We start from the raw sequence: 17671 nt of genomic DNA, 5'->3' as shown, positions 1-17671 counted from the left end.
TTATAATTAATTAATTATATATTTCAGGAGTACAGCATTATAGTTCAATACCTATATATACCAGAGTGATCACCGCCTGTCAAATGAGAAGATAAACGGAAAAGAAAAAACTGCAAGCATACCTCGTTGTATTGCATTGCACAGATACTGCACTTTTTACAAATTGGAAGTTTGTGCCCCACAACAAACAAGTCTAGCAGCACAATTTTTTCCAGCAGCATTTTCTCTGTCTCTGTATCACATTTTGGTTCTTAAAATATTCTAAACCCTCCCTCAGGAAAAAGACGCAAATGAAGGTTAGCATTTTTTAGCAATAAAATATTTTTTAAATTAAATTGAGGTATATACTTTGGGCTTCGCAGATGGCTCTAGTGGTAAAGAACCCGCCAGCCAGTGCAGGAGATACAAGAGATGCTAGTTCGATCCCTGGGTCAGGAAGAGCCCCTGGAGCAAGGCATGGCAACCCACTCCAGTATTCTTGCCTGGAGAATCCCATGGACAGAGGAGCCTGCTGGGCCACAGTCCACAGAGTCACACACAGCTGGACACGACTGAAGCGATTGAGCACACACACACCCACACATATACATTACTTGTTTTCTTAAGACCATGCTATTGCACACTTAATAGATTGTAAGATAAGCATACTTTTATATGCACTGGGAAACCTGAACTATTTGAGTCCCTTTATTGTAATGGGCTTCCCTGATGGCTCAGAGGTAAGGAAATCGCCTGCCAATGTAGGAGATGTGGGTTCCATCTAGGAGGAAGATCCCCTCCTGGAGAAGGAAATGGCAACCCACTCTGGTATTCTTGCCTGGGAAAATCCCATGGACCGAGGAGCCTGGTGGGCCACAGATGGAATCCATAAGAACTGGACACAACGTAGTGGCTAAACAGCAGCAACTTTATCGTGATATTGGATTTGGCGGTGATCCAGCACCCAATCTGCAATATCTTCTCAAAGGTGTCCCCATGCTTTGTAAACTACAGAGTGTTCCGAAACTTGTCCCAGATCCCACATGTTGCACCGTCAGACCACAGAGTTAAAACCCTCTCCTAACTAGAAAGCTGTTCTCTCAACCCCGGTGCTCTGCTGCTTTGGGAAGAGGGCAAAGCAGAGGCAGAGACCCCTTAAGGAGGCGACTGGTTCATTCACGCCAGAGTAGCAAGACCTAAGGGGAGCAGGGTGTGGTGACCTGGTGGACGTCTAGGATGTTCACCCAGCCAGGAAGCCCAGGAGGGCTGTCTGGCTGTGCGATGTTGTCGGGGGCTTCCTCTGTGTGACACTGCGAACCTCCGTCTACTCCTCTGTTGACTGGGCTTGATAATATTGTCAGGGCTGTTGGGAGGAATGGACAAGATAATGCATCTAAAACTCGGTTTGCACATGAAAAACACTGTACAAGTCCAAGTTGTGCTGACCCAATGCCTCGTGGCCCAGACAAGTGGTCCTCAAAGCGTGGTCCCAGAGCAGCAGCATCTCACCACCTGGCAACATGGAAATGCAGATTCCTGGGCCCTGCCCAGCCCTGTTGAATCCAAAACTGGAATCTGTTTTCACAGATCTCCAGGTGATTGTCGTGCATGATCAAGTACAAGAACCCTTGGCCTAGAGCCATCACGGTGTAGGATGTGGACCTTAAATTATGGGGCCAAAAACAACTCCAGCTGCTCTTCCCAAGGTAAAGGTTGAAAAGACTAAGATAGAATTGGTGGGCGGGGCCAGGGGGCGGGCAGGCGGGGCAAAGAAGGTTCTTTGGTGGTGGTTGTTTAGTCTCGAAGTCGTGTCCAACTCTTTTGAGACTCCATGAATGGTAGCCCACCAGGCTCCTCTGCCCATGGGATTTCCGAGGCAAGAAAACTGGAGGGGGTTGCCATTTCCTTCTCCAGGGGATCTTCCCGATCCAGGGATCGAACCTATGTCTATTATATCTTCTGCATTGGCAGGTGGATTATTTACCACTGAGCCACCAGGGAAGCCCAGGGTTCTTTAGCATATGCTTACATTTTATTTTAAATCTGCACTTTACTGATGCTTGCTCAAGGGGCAGCTGGACTAGGCAAAGCAGGCCTGACCCAGGGGCTTCCAGGTCTTCAAGCCCCAGCACTCCACCGACTGCTCCCTCGATGCCCTGCGGCCAACCTCTGGCAGTAGAACTTTTCAGATGAGTCACGCAGACATCACAGAGCACAGGGTCGAGATATCACTCCCAAGTCTTAATCACCAAAGCTGAGGAAGAGAGAAAGGGCACACAACCCATTAAGCTGTCCAAGTGCATGCGTGTGTGCTAAGTTGCTTCGGTCCTGTCTGACTCTTTGCGACCCCATGGACTGTAGCCCACCAGGCTCCTCTGTCCATGGGACTCTCCAGTCAAGAATACTGGAGTGGGTTGCCATGCCCTTCTCCAAGGGGTCTTCCTAACCCAGAGATCAAACCCGTGTCTCTTATATCTTCTGCATTGGCAGATGGGTTCTTTACCACTAGCATCACCTGGGAAGCCCTAAGCTGTGCAACTGGGCATCAAAACCCTTTGTGGAGAAATGTCTATGTCGGTTCTTCTGCCCATTTTTTGTTTTTGTTTTGTTTTTGTTTTTTATCGAGTTGTATGAGTTGTTTATATGTTTTGGAAATTAATCCTTCGTCAGTTGCTTCAGTTACAAATATTTTTTTCCATTCTGAGGGTTGTCTTCTCATCTTATTTATTGTTTCCTTTGCTGTACAAAAGCTTTTAAGTTAATTAGGTCCCATTTGTTTATTTTTGACATATATATACTACTCTGTATAATATTTAACTTCTATGCAGAGTACATTTAACTTCTGTGAGAAATGCTGGGCTGGAAGAAGCACAAGCTGGAATCAGGATTGCCGGGAGAAATATCAATAACTTCAGATATGCAGATGATACCACCCTTATGGCAGAAAGTGAAGAGGAACTCAAAAGCCTCTTCATGAAAGTGAAAGTGGAGAGTGAAAAAGTGGGCTTAAAGCTCAACATTCAGAAAATGAAGATCATGGCATTTGGTCCCATCACTTCATAGCAAATAGATGGGGAAACAGTGGAAACAGTGTCAGACTTTATTTTTTTGGGCTCCAAAATCACTGCAGATGGTGACTGCAGCCATGAAATTAAAAGACGCTTACTCCTTGGAAGGAAAGTTATGACCAACCTAGATAGCATATTGAAAAGCAGAGACGTTACTTTGCCAACAAAGGTCCGTCTAGTTAAGGCTGTGGTTTTTCCAGTAGTCATGTATGGATGTGAGAGTTGGACTGTGAAGAAGGCTGAGCGCCAAAGAATTGATGCTTTTGAACTGTGGTGTTGGAGAAGACTCTTGAGAGTCCCTTGGACTGCAAGGAGATCCAACCAGTCCATTCTGAAGATCAGCCCTGGGATTTCTTTGGAAGGAATGATGCTAAAGCTGAAACTCCAGTACTTTGGCCACCTCATGCAAAGAGTTGACTCATTGGAAAAGACTCTGATTGGGAGGGATTGGGAGCAGGAGGAGAAGGGGACAACAGACGATGAGATGGCTGGATGGCATCACTGACTCGATGGACATGAGTCTGAGTGAACTCCGGGAGTAGGTGATGGACAGGGAGGCCTGGCATGCTGTGATTCATGGGGTCGCAAAGAGTCGGACACGACTGAGCGACTGAGCTGAACTGATAATACAGATAACTAATGAAAACCTATTATATGGCTCAGGTAACTCTACTCAGTGCTCTGTGGTGACCTAAATGGGAAGGAAATCCATAAAAAGAGGGGACATAGGTATACGTATAGCTGATTCACGGATGTTGAAGTTGAAGCTCCAATACTTTGGCCACCTGATGAGAAGAGACAACTCGTTGGTAAAGACCCTGCTGCTGGGAAAGATGGGGAGTGGCAGAAGATGAGATGGTTAGCATCACTGACTCAATGGGAGTCTGTGAAACTCTGGGAGATAGTGAAGGACAGGGAAGCCTGGCATGCTGCAGTCCATGGGGTCACACAGAGTCGGACATGACTGAGGGACTGAACAACAGCAATAGCTGACTCACTTCACTCTGAAGCACAAACTAACACAATGTTGTAAAGCCACTATCAGTTCAGTTCAGTCACTCAGTCGTGTCCAACTCTGCGTCCCCATGGACTGCAGCACGCCAGGCTTCCCTGTCCATCACCAACTCCCGGAGCTTGCTCAAACTCATGTCCATTGAGTCAGTGATGCCATCCAACCATCTCATCCTCTGTCGTCCCTTTCTCGTCCTGCCTTCAACCTTTCCCAGCATCAGGGTCTTTTTCAGATCAGATGGCCAAAGCATTGGAGTTTCAGCTTCAGCATCAGTCCTTCCAATGAGTATTCAGGACTGATTTCCTTTAGGATGGACTGGGATCTCCTTGCAGTCCAAGGGACTCTCAGGAGTCTTCTCCAACACCACAGTCCAAAAGCATCAATTCTTTGGCACTCAGCTTTCTTTATGGTCCAACTCTCACATCCATACATGACTACTGGAAAAACCACAGCTTTGACTAGACAGACCTTTGTTGGCAAAGTAAAGCCATTATACTCCAATAAAAATTTTTTTTTAAATCCTTTGTAGGAGATCGGTCCCCTCTGGGAGCAGCCCTGCTGTTCTGGGAGCCTCAACACAGCAGGGCAGGTAATAGCTTACTCTCCAGTGGAGAAACCAGACAGTGATCTTGAGAACAGCTGAGTAGTTCACCAGGTGGTGGGTGAGGGTGCCATAGAGAAAGCCAAGTAATGTGACAGGGGTGGGATGCTTTCATGAAGCTGGATGGTCAGGGAAATCCTCTAAAAGGTGACATGTGCAATGTGACCTCAGCTGGTAGGAACCTCATTCGGGCAGAAACCAGCAAGTTCAGAGTTGCAGAGGGGAGAGCGAGCAGGGTATAGTCTACCCACAGAAAGAAGATGGTAGGGCTTCAGGGTGGGGGTGACGGTGGGGACAGGTGGCAGCTTGAAGTGCAGTAAAAGGTGGGATGGGGGGCAGGGGTCCCGCTCAGCCAAGCCCAGGAACCAGGAGGAGCTAGGATGTTCCTGGTTTCAGGACCAGGCAAGGGGTCAGGATGTTGCATTTTCCTGCTGGGAAATGAAGGACCTGTGAAGGACGGGTCCCAGGCAGCTAGTGTGGAATCAAGGACATCAGCAAGGGGGTGGTTTTTAGGGAATAAACCACACTGGGGAAGCCCTAGAGTTGGGCCAAGGCAGGGCCAGGAGCAACCCCCAGGCTGACCTCGCTCTGTCTCCACCTCGGAAGGACAAAGGAGCACCCCGTACCCCCTGCAGGAACCTGTAAAGCTCCATTGGCCATACTGACACGGAGCAGAGGACTCAGTCTAGGCTTCCTCCTGCTTTGTAATGTCGGCACTTCGGAGGAGGTAAAATCAGTCTGTGTCTGATTTTCTGTTTCTCACCAGGTTATGTTGTGATGAGTGGCCTCTGGGTCTGCTAACCTTCTGAAACGACTGCCCAGGCAGGCTGGGACCCGGTCAGCAGCCCAGGGTGGAAAGCACATTTGCATTACAGGAAACGGAAGGCAACACCCCTAGAGCCCCCAGCTGAGTAACAGGAACCCGGGCTCAGCTCCCCTGCTGTTGGGACTGCACTGAGAACTGGAAAAAAAGAAGCCGGTGGCAGGGTGACATCAAGCCATGCAGTTTCAGATTCAACCCATATTTAAATGGAAATCACAGCATCAAAGAATATGACTTTCCCTTGCAAATATGGGTGTTCATTTCTCCTTCAAAGGTAATGCTTTTAAAAGATGGTATAGGTCCTAGAAGATGGGATTTTGCCTCACAGAGGCTCTATCAGGCATCCAACCTCTGTCCCAGGGCAAGTTGCTTGTACCCTGATGTCATATAGCAAGAGCTGTAGTAGTAATAAGAATAAGAATGATTTATTTTAGAGCAGTATTTAGGGCTTCCCAGATGACTCAGTGGTTGATAAGAATCTGCCTGCCAATGCAGGAGACACAGGACACAAGTTCTGATCTCTGGGTTGGGAACAGCCCCTGGAGGCGGGCATGGCAACACACTCCAGTATTCTTGCTGGAGAATCCCGTGGACAGAGGAGCCTGGTGGGCTACAGTGTCCATAGCGTGGCAAAGACTCAGACACGACTGAGCAACTGAGCATGCACACAAGCCATCATACAAGGCCCTTGTGATTCATAGCTCATCTAATCTGCTCAATATGCCTGTACAGTCCCCATTTTGAAGATGTGGAAACTGAGGCTAAGAGGGTTTTTCTCAACAGTCACATACGTCGGGAAAAACAGGACCAAGATTTTAAAGGCTGGTCCCTCTGATGGCAGAGCACCAGTCCTTCACAATAGCTCGGTGTTCAGACCCCAGGGCAGCCCTGCATGAGAGCTCTTCCCAACAGGCGCAAGGCTTTTTTCTTAAATCAAGGAGTTTTCCAGGACTTCCCTGGCAGTCCAATGGAATACTGTGCCTTCTAACCCAGGGGGTGCGGGTTGAACCCCTGGTGGAAGAGCTAAGATCCCACATGCCTCACGGCCAACATAAAACAGAAGCAACATTGTAACAAATTCAATAAAGACTTTCAAAATAGTCCACATTTTTTTTAAAAAAAAGAAAAGTAGTTTGCTAACAAAAGCAGGAGTAGTGAAACAGACTTTCCATTCCTCCAGACCTCTTTTCGGTTCACGTTTTCCAGTTCACACTCTCATATGATTCTAATTCTCCAAAGCCTGGCTTCGCTGAGTGCTATTTTTTTAACTTGGATTAGAAGTGGATTGTTCCAGTTCTGCTTCTTGTTGTTGAATCACCCTTGTTTTCCTCCCCAAGGAACCGAGACAGTGTGAGGCCTGATGGCGTGGCTTTATGTGATGGTGGGCACTTTTCCAGGAGTCTCTCCTTGGTCTCTCATCCAGCCCTCCACGGTGGGTCCTGATGTCCATGTACCAACTGGGAAACCAAGGCCTTAGTTTTCCAAGAGTTTGGATGCACGTGCCAGGACCAAGGAGCAAGGCTCGCCACTACTGGTTAGTCACGTGCTTGCTAAACACGTGGAAACAGCAGGTCCTGCACGGCTCTCTCTGTGCTCAGGAAGGAGGGTGGGGGTCCCCGTCCAGTCTTGAACAGTGGTAAGTATTTTAAACCCTTATGTTAGTTTCAATCTTCAGGTAATAGACAACATTCATTATAGAAAAAGGTGGAATGACTTCCCTGGTGGTCCAGGGGCTAAGGCTTCAAGCTCCCAAGGCAGGGGTCCAGGGTCCAATCCCTGGTCAAGGAACTAGATCCCACAGACCACAACTAAGAGTTTTCGTGCCACAGCTAAAGATCCCACATGCTGCAACGAAGACCTGGGGCAGCCAAATAAATGAGTGAGTAAAATAAACATTAAAAAATAAAAAGGGGGAGAGGAATGTCCATCATTTCACTGTCTGATTTGGTGCATGTTCTTTCAAATTGTTTCTGATCATATACACACAGGTGTAGGTTTCTACATGTGAATGCATTTCCATGAGGCTCTACATTCCTGGTTTACAACAGGCTTCATTTCCTTCACATGGGGTGGACGTTTTTCCATGGCAACGATTTAAGATATTTTCAAGGGCTGCATAGAATTCCATATACAGCCATATCATAATTTGTTTAATTCCTTCCTTTGGTTGGACATTTGATTATCTCCTTAACATAAATTCCAAGAGCTGGAATGCCTTGGACAAAGGTTCCAAGCGAATTTTGTTGTAGTTGTGAAGCTGGCTTCCAGAGGCACTGTGAGCACACCAGAAGCCCACCCTCCCTCCAGCCACGGGCTGGATGGCTGTTCTCATCCTTGCCAGCCTTACCCGTGGATTGTGGCCCACCGGACTCCTCTGTCCTCAGTTCATGGGATTTCCAAGAGTACTGGAGTGGGCTTCTATTTCCTTCTCTATAAAAAAGGGTATTTACTGTTAAGAGTGAGATTAAATATTTTAAATATATTTATTAGATGTTTCATTTTAGTGACGTGTATTCATATCTTTATTTATTTACTGGTATTTAGTTACAAACGGGTCTGGGAGATGGAAACCTGAGAGCCTCGTGTTTGGCCTCCACCGGTGATTTGGGAAGTTTTTGATGGAGGCCCGTAATGGGAGGCACAGCTGACCCTTGAACGACATGGGGGCTCGGGGCACCCACCTCCTTGCAGTCAAAAATCTGTGTCTAACTTTATAGCAGGCCTTCTGAGTCCACCCTTGCACATCCTTGGATGCAGCCAACCATGGACTGCGCAGGACTATAGTAGTGTAGTAGCACTGGGGCTTTTCCAGTGGCTCAGTAGGTAGAGACTCTGCCTGCAATGCAGGAGACAAAGCACACATGGGTTTGATCCCTGGGTCAGAAGGGTCCCCTGGAGAAGGAAATGGCAACCACTCCAGGATTCTTACCTGAAAAAATCCCATGGACAGAGGAGCCTGGTGGGCTACAGTCCAATGGGCTGCAAAGCATGAGACATGTCTGAGTGACTAAGCACAGCACAGTCGTCATATTTATTGGGAAAAAAAAAAAAGAAAAGTGGAAGTGTTAGTCACTCAGTCAAGTTCGACACTTTGCAACCCCATGGACCTGCCAGGCTCCTCTGTCCACAGAATTCTCCAGGCAAGAATACTAGGGTGGTTGCCATTCCCTTCTCCGGGGGATCTTTCCAACCAGGGATCGAATCCGGGTCTCCTGCATTGCAGACAGAGTCTTTACTGTCTGAGCCGCCAGGGAAGCCCTAAAGTGTTAGTTGCTCAGTGTCTGATTCTTTGTGACCACATGGAATCCATGTATAAATGGACCCACACAGCTCAAGCCCATGTTGTCCAAGGGTCAACCGTACATGGCACATTGAAACCAGTGCAGCACATAGATGTAACTAAAAAGTAAAATTTCGCCAAATAATACTTACCTTCACTCTGATTCATGCAAAAATAGTCTCTAGATGCTAGTCACACTAGTAAGCTGATTTCATAATCTTGTGATAGATTGTGTCCATAGTTTGAGAAACACCAGCTTACACCCAGCATAATCAACTGCCTGGAGGATATTGGCTCTGAACAAAATCAAGGTTTCAGTAACACAGAGAAGAAGGTAAGGAGGGACTTCCCTGGTGGGCCAGTAGTTAGGGCATCACCTTCCAATGTAGGTGGTGCGGGTTCCATCCCTGGTCAGGAATCCCACATGCCTAAAAACTAAAATATCAAACAGAAGCAATATTGTAACCAATTCAATAAAGACCTTTAAAAAAATGGTCCATATCCCACACCCAAAAAAAAAATCTTTTAAGGAAAAGCGTGGGGAGAGACTTCCCTGGTCGTCCAGTAGTTAAGAATCCAACGGCCGATGCAGGGGACACAGGTTCGATCCCTGGTCTGGGATGATTCCACGTGCCGTGGGATAACTAAGCCCCTGAACCACAACTACTGAGCCCACCTGCTCTAGCGCCTGTGACCCATAACAAGAGAAGCCACTGCAGTAAGAAGCCTGCACACTGCAATTAGAGAGTCGCCCCCAATCGCTGCAACTAGAGGAAGACCACGTTGCAACCAAAACCCAGTGCAGCCAAAAACAAACTTTTTAAATTGTGTTAAATATTTTAAAATAGGGGAGGAGACCTCAGGTAGACATCTGAGCCAACATCAGTCCTTGAAGGCTGGGCAGGTGTGCATACGTGAACGGGTGTGAACACGTGAGCCCCAGGAAAGCAACAGGGTGAGTGAAGAGAGGGATGCAGGAAGGCGAGTGTCCAGCGCCAGGGGGCTGGGTTCTGGGACGGCCGGAAGGAGGCTTGCTGGGGAAGTTTGAATGCCGCCTGCCCTGGAGGCCGTGATGGCCAGGCTTCAGGAGAGCCTCCTCCGGGCTGTCTTAGCCAGTCAGGCGGCTGTAACAAATTATCTAAGATGGGGTGGCTTAAAGGACGAATCTTCCTCAGTTCTGGAGGCTGGTAGGCCAAGGCTGGGGTGCCAGCAGATCTGGTCCGATGAGGAGCCTCTCCCGGGCAGGCAACCATCTTCAGGAAGAAGAAAGAGGAGAGAACACTTTCTCTCCTGTCTCTCCTGATAAGGGCGCCATGATGGCTAATTTAATGTGTCAGCTTGACTTGGACTACAGGCACACAGGCAACTGAGACAACGTTGTTTCTTGGCGTGTCTGTGGAGTGTGGGGGCGGGGGGGGGGGGGTAGTGTTTCCAGAAGAGCTTAGCGTTTGAATCAGAAGAGGAATAAAGGGATCCCACCCTCTACAAGTGTGGCAACATCATCTAATCTGTTGGGGGTCTGAAAAGAACAAAAGGGGGAAAAGAGGGTGAATTCTCTCTCTCCCTAATCTGGGGCATGCCATCTTCCCCTGCCCTCGGACATCAGCGTTCCTGGTCCCCAGGCCTGCAGACAGAGGGACTTAAAACCAGTAACTGCCCTCCCCACCCAGTTCTCAGCCCTGCAGCCTTGAACTGAATTTGACCCTCAGTTCCTGATTCTCCAGCTTGCAGAGGGCAGACTTTGTGACTTCTTGGCCTCCCTAACCAGATGAGCCAATTCCCAGAATAAATCTCCTCTTGTATATAACTGTATGTTTCCTATGGGGCTTCCCAGATGGCTCAGTGGTAAAGAATCCACCTCCAATGCAGGAGATGCAAGTCTGATCCCTGGGTTGGGGGTTAGAAAGATCCCTGAGAGAAGGAAATGGCAACTTACTCCAGCATTCTTGCCTGATTAAATCCCATGGACAGAGGAGCCTGGAGGGCCACAGTCAATGGAGTCACAAAGAGCTGGACACAACTGACCGACTAAACAACAACTAAACCAATGTCTCCAATTGGTTCTATTTCTCTGGAGAACCCTGACTGACACGGCACTAATTCCGTCCATAAGGGCACCACCCTCATGACCTAATCACCTCCCAAAGGTCCCCCCTCCTAATAGCACCACACTGAGACTAGCGTTTCAACATATGAATTTGGGGCAAGGCCGGGGAGTGGGGTGGTGGGCGGACACAAAGATTCAGTCCAGAGTGAGGAGACTTATCCTTGGGCAGGAGTTCTCGTCTCGGATACCCAGCGTTCTTTCTTCATTTCAGGGTAGCAGGCTCATCCTTCTCAGGTCTAGTCACCAAGTCCAGTGGTGGTTCTCCAGGTGTGTTCAAGCTTCACCTATTTCTCTGCACTCTTTTTTTCACGTGGGATAAGTTTTCCTTGAGTCTTCTTAAGCACACCGTCCTCACAATCCTCCCCAAATGTCCAAATGTCATTGGACATTTCTCTGGTGGCTAAGGACAACCGTGCCACCCAGGAGTCGTACTCAGCGGGGCCCGTATCATCTTGAGTCGTGGTGTACAGAGCTGATCTGGTGAACTGAGCCCTGCTGGGACAGCATGGGCTGTCAGTTGTCAGCATGGGCTGTCAGAAAGGATGCTCACGGCATCCTTTCATTTCCCTCCATCATGGTTTCCCCAAAAGACTGAGGACACAGCAATTGGTCCCCATTCTATCCCGGTCAGGCTCAAGATTCCCAGTTCTCCAAAGGAGAGCTTTGCTCGGTTCTGTTGTGTTCAGAGATAAAGCATCTGTGTTTCTACCCGTGATTTGGGTCCATGCCATCAGAGGGTGCTTCATCAAACCTTTGATCATGTCACATCCTGGGTCCTGCCTCCTGTCAATGTGGACTGTCAGCCTCTTTGTCATCAAGCAGATGCTTGGTGATGATGGATAGAAAAACCAATCCCATTCTTATGATGCCTCTGGGACTGGATTATGCTCGTAAGGGAGAGATCACCCAACAAGTTATCATGGACTCTGCAAAAGTACACACTCCCTACACAAAGGAATCTTCCTGAAAGGGAATCTTAATTCATTACCTTCCACTCATTCATTCATTCACTCACTCAACAAACCAAGTGGGAAGTAGAATCCCAAAGAATCACTTGTACTGCACTGCATTGCCTGTAAGAAATAGCCCTCTGTGATTCACCGTGGTGTGTATTGGAATGCTGCTAGACTATGTCTGTTTCTATATGCTACTTTGATGGATCAGTTGCTAAGTCGTGTTTGACTCTTGCGACCCCATGGACTGTAGGCCACCAGGCTCCTCTGTCCATGGGATTCTCCAGGCAAGAATACTGGAGTGGGTTTCCATTTCCTTCTCCAGGAAACTTTCCCAACCCAGGAATAAAACCTGGGTCTCCTGCATTGCAGGCAGATTCTTTACCAACTGAGCTACAAGGGAAGATATATATGCTACTTTGAATCCTTGTTAAGTGGTCATCAATAAAGAATTAATGAACAAAGAAACAAAAATCGCCATTCTCTGGTGAACTTGGGCTCCCTGGACATAAGCTGAGAGAAGAATCTGATGTGATCATGACATAACCTTGCATTTGTGTAGGACTTAATACTTTCTGGATTTGTTCTCCTCAATTATCTTTATATAGATGACATAGGTTTGACTACACCCATGTTTCAGGTGGCCAGCGCAGCAGGTAGGGATCAAAAGTGATCAATGCACAGTTTGAGGGGAAAAAGAAACTAGAGACAGAAATGAAGTTTTAAGATAGGACCAGGGTACTCAAGACCTCTTGGATCAAGAGCCCTGTTCCTCGGAGCTCCATCACGTTTATTAAGTATCTTGGCAAGTGGAAAGTATCTGTTGTGTTATGATGAAGTCAGCCTCTTGTGTCCCCAGTCATGTCTCCCATTTTATTGATTACTTTAAACTATCTCTGTTATTTTCTTGTATGAGGGGTATCACCTCGCTGGAGATCATAGACCCACATATGCCTTGGGAAGACGTCTTGGTGTGTGCACAAGCGGCATTCTGAACTCCACACTATGTTTTTCCTTAGCAGGGCATGACGACCCCAACTAATCCACCCAATGTACTTTTATTTGGGTTATGCTGTATTGCTATATTTTGCTTTTATTCTTTTCCCATGGTGATTTTCTCATGGCTTAGCCAGAGTAACAGGCGGCTGACTATTAACCCCAGCACCTGCCAACGCAGGAGACATAAGAGACATGAGTTCAATCCCTGAATGGAGAAGATCCCCTGGAGAAAGGCATGGTAACGCACTCCAATATTCTTGCCTGGAGAATCCCATGGACAGAGGTCTACACAATCCATAAGGTCGGAAAGAGTCAAAGACCACTGAAGTGACAACATGCATTCTCATGTTTCAGAGTAGGAACACCAGACCAGGGAAGGCAGACAACTTCCCCTCCAGGTGACACATCTGGCTGGTGATGGAGCCAGGACTCTCCAAGATGCAGCCCTGTGTCCGCAGCCACAGGTTTGCCCCACCCTCCCCCTGAGCAGGACACTCTGCTGCCACTGCAAATTAAATTCCTCTGATTTTCGAATTAAAATGGCATTAATTAGCTCTGCCATTTTAACACAGATGACTGATATGGATGGCGTCTTTCCTTCACTTTGCGAAAGTCCTTTGCTTCAGTTTGCAAAAGAGGACTATGCAGTTACGCCACAAGACAGCCCCTACCCACCTGTCCCCAGCAAGCTGCACACTGACTTTGAAAAGCTGAAGCTGAATCTACTCAGTGTAGACGAACTACCTGAGACCTAGAACTTTCGGTCTCTGTGTTCCTGAACTTAGTCCAAACTGACAAGACCAGCCTCCCAACCTTGTTGCTGTTTTGTGCACTAAGTTGCTTCAGTCGTGTCCGACTCTATGCAACCCCATGGACTGTAGCCCGCCAGGCTCCTCTGTCCGTGGGATTCTCCAGGCAAGAATGCTGGAGTAGATTGCTGTGCCCTTGTCCAGAGGATCTTCCCAACCCGGGGATCGAACCCGTGTCTCTTACATCTCCTAGCACTGGCAGGCAGGTTCTTAACCGCTAGCACCAACTGGGAAGCCCAACTGCTGTTTCGATCAAATGATAAAAAGCCTTTATTTTCAAAAAGCGATGTACAACTCACCCAGAGCCTGCATACCGCAGTTTCATTGGATGTTCAGGGCAACTGGTGAGGTTGAACCACAGAACACTAGTTTGTATTGACGGGGTGCTTCTTCCCCGGTCTGGACTCTCCGCTCACAGAGTGGGGGTGCTTAGCTCATTCCTTCTGCACGTACCTTTTCTGAGCTGGGTACTCTCACAAGATACTCCTTTTTCTAGATAAGACTGACTTCAGATAAAAGCTGCAAGTTCAGAGGAACACAGGAAGGGGTGGAGGCAGCATTCAGACCCAAGCAGTCTAGCTTCAGACATGACTGAACCACCAAGCTGTTCACTCCATCTGTAGCCTTTCTGCAGCCCCGGGGCCGTGTTTACCCCTTGGATCATGATCATGTGCTGACAGCCGGTGGAGCTGGCAGAGAGTGGAGGGTCACAGAACTGTCCTCTCCTATGGGTCCCAGAGGGCATGGACACCCACCCGCTGGCTCAGTCCCGGAGGCTGAGGGGTGCAGAGAAAGAAACTCCCTTCTGTTGCTGGCCGGCTTGACATCAACCAGAGGGCTATGTCCTTCCACACACTATTTTAATTCTTCACCGCAAGAAGCACACTCTTTTATTTTTATTTAATGCTTTAATTTATTTATAAATTGACATATAGTTGATTTACAATGTTGTGTTAATCTCTGCTGTACAGCACAGCGATTTGATTATACATTGTATGCATTCTGGTTTAATAATCTTTCCCATTAGGGTTCATCACGGGACATCGACCATAGTTCCCAGTAGAACTTGCTGTTTATCCATTCTGCACGTTTGCATCAAATCTCAAACTCCCACTCCCCTCCCCCTCCCCTTTGGCCACCACAGTCTGTTCCGAACGTCTGTGAGTCGATTTCTGTTCCCTAGATGGGTTCGTTTGTTCTTATTTTAGATTCCACATAAAGTGGTATCATATGGTCTCTGTCTTTCTCTCTGACTTCCCTTAGTATGACCATTTCTAGGTCCGTCCACATTGCTGAAGCTGGCCTTCTTTCATTCTTTTTTACGGCTGAGCAGTATACCACAAGGAGGACAGTCTTATCTCAGGTTTTTAACTGAGGAGCCTGAGGTCCAGGAAGACCAGGTGAACCCCCTAAGGTCACGCAGCAGGCGGTGGAGATGAGAGCTGAACCCAGTTTGCTGACACCAGAGGCCGACAGAAAGGTGAGGTCATTAATCCCATCCACCTTCAGAGAAATATTCCCGGGGTTGGCGGGGGTGGGGGCGGGGGGGGGGGCGGGGGGGCGAGGGGGACACGGGTGTCAATCATGAAAGAGGGTGGAGCCTGTTGAGCACTGATTAGATTCACAGTATCAACCAGGCTCAGGCTGGATCAGAAGCTCCTGAGCAAAACACCTTAACAACTCCAGGGCTTTTGTTTCTCTAGGCTCAAGAGGCAGCCTAGGGGAACTCTGCTTGCCTTGTGGGAGACCAGAAAAACCAAGGCTCACGTTGACCTCTCTTCTGGGTGAGAAGGGTGGAACTGAGCCCGTTCTCTCAGGCAGGGAGACAGAGAGGACTCAGGACTCAGCGATGAGACCTGAGCACTCAGCAAAGCTAAAATAGGAAACACACGAAGGCGGGCGCAGTTTCTAGTGGGGGTGGAGCATTAGAAGAGGACTCAGAGCGTCAGAAGAGAGATCGGGTAAAGCGGGGAGCGCAGAGGGAGAGGCTTCCTCTAGGAGCACGCCTGTGGGGCTGAGAGAACACAGGCCACAGATTCCAGCTCCCACCGCTGCGCTCAGCCAGCCCCGTCCTGATCCCTGAGACCTACCTGCATTCGGAGGGTGAAGCCCCCTAGTACGGCAGGTAAGTGGGAAGAGGTAACCACTGCCCCTCAGTACCTGCGGAGATGGGGGTACAGAGACCCAGGGATCCAGAAGACCCGCCCATCCCTGCGAGGGGAGACCCCAGCAACAAGGCACACCAGCTCCATCCTTCATCCTGTAGCAGACAAGGGGCAGGGGGTCCAGGACCCAAGAGTAGGGGAGCAGGATGTGGGTCATGGGGAGTGTGGTTTGCACAGGGTTTGGGCTACGGTGGGGTTCAGCAGACACTTTCTCCTTTCCCATCCCCATTTAAAAGGAAGATTCCCTTGCACCAGTTCCCTGGGGACTAATAGGAGGAGGGTCCTCTCCCTGCCATCTCCCCACAGTCCAGCCATTCGAAGGGCATCACCCGGCACAGCTAGGGCTGAGTCTGTTCTGAGGGGCCGGTGCCAGGCCTTGGGATTGTGAAATATTTTCCCCATCACCCTTCTGTGTGCCGGGCGCTCAGTCGTGTCAAGACTCTCTTGTGACCCTGTGGACAGTAGCCCGCCAAGCTCCTCTGTCCATGCGATTCTCCAGGCAAGGATACTGGAGTGAGTTGCCATTTCTTCCTCCAGGGGATCTTCCCAACCCAGGGGTGGAACCCACGTCTCCTGCATTGGCAGGTGGATTCTTTACCCCTGAGCCACCTGGGAAGCCCCATATCACCTTTGGTTCTGAATAAAAAATGCAATCTGACAAAAATTGTCTACTACTTTAAAACAATTGAGAACCATTCTATTCCAAGCCACTTTTCTCTGTGTTCAAGTTTCCTAACTGGGGAACACAGTTGATTTTGACCCACGAGTGTTTTCAGTTGGGGCCTTCAAAAGGTGTTTTAGAAACCAGACAATTTTGAAAAAAAAAAAAAAGTATATATATATAATTTCGGTTTTTTAATTTGGTCTGGTCCTATCCCTCACTTTCCAGCTCATCAGTAGCCTTGAAAAATAACTGTCTGCATTCCTGGTACTGGATGGAGCAGAACAAAGCTGGAATTCTTTCAAAACTTCATTTCCAAAGAATGAGCATCATTTGACGTGTCTAGTAGTTCCCTGGAAGACCCACTCAGAAAACGTGTCTTCATTTCAACAGACTCAAAGTCCCCTCCATAAAGAAGTCTCCCTCTAGGATGGCCATAATAAAAATAAATACATTTTAAAATAACAAGTATTGGCAGGGATGTGGAGAAATTGGAACCCTCACACATGGCTGGTGGGAACTGAAAAATAGTGCAGACTCTATGGAAAAATTTAGCACTTTTCCAAAATGTTAAATAATGTTACTAAGTGAGACAGCCATTCTCTTGGATATATTCCCAAAGGAAGTGAAAACAGACCTCCACATGAGAATTTGTACATGAATCCTCATAGCAGCAGGATTCATAGTAGCCGGAAAGTGGAACAAGCAATTGTCCATCAACGTTAAACGGAGGAACACAACTCCACACAATGCAATATTGTTTGGCTACAGAAGGAAAAGCACTGACTCTAACTGCAGCGTGGAAGAACCTTACAAACGTGCTGACTGAAAGAAACCAGGCACAAAGACTGCATGTTGTAGGATTCCATTTACACAAAACGGGTGAATCCATAGAAACCGAAGGCATGGGAGTGGTTTCCAGGGCTGGGGGAGGGGAACAGGGAGAGACTGCCTAACTGGGATGGAGAGTCATTTTGGGGAGGGATGAAAACATTATGAAATTAGAGAGTAGTGATGGTTGTGCAACCTTGCGAGTGTGAGAAAGCCATTACATTTTACACTTTTAAATGGTAAATTTCTTGCTATGTGAATCCTATCTTAAAATTTTTCATCACTTAGCAAAAGTATAAGGAGGACTTTGCTGTGGTTTTTGTTTTGTTTTTTTTTTGTCTTACAGACCAAATGTCAGCTCCAGATTGCACTTTTGATACCAA

The sequence above is a fragment of the Bos javanicus genome, chromosome 6, assembly GCF_032452875.1.
Source record: "Bos javanicus breed banteng chromosome 6, ARS-OSU_banteng_1.0, whole genome shotgun sequence".
Taxonomy (NCBI): Eukaryota; Metazoa; Chordata; class Mammalia; order Artiodactyla; family Bovidae; genus Bos; species Bos javanicus.
This window is presented reverse-complemented; position numbering follows the sequence as displayed.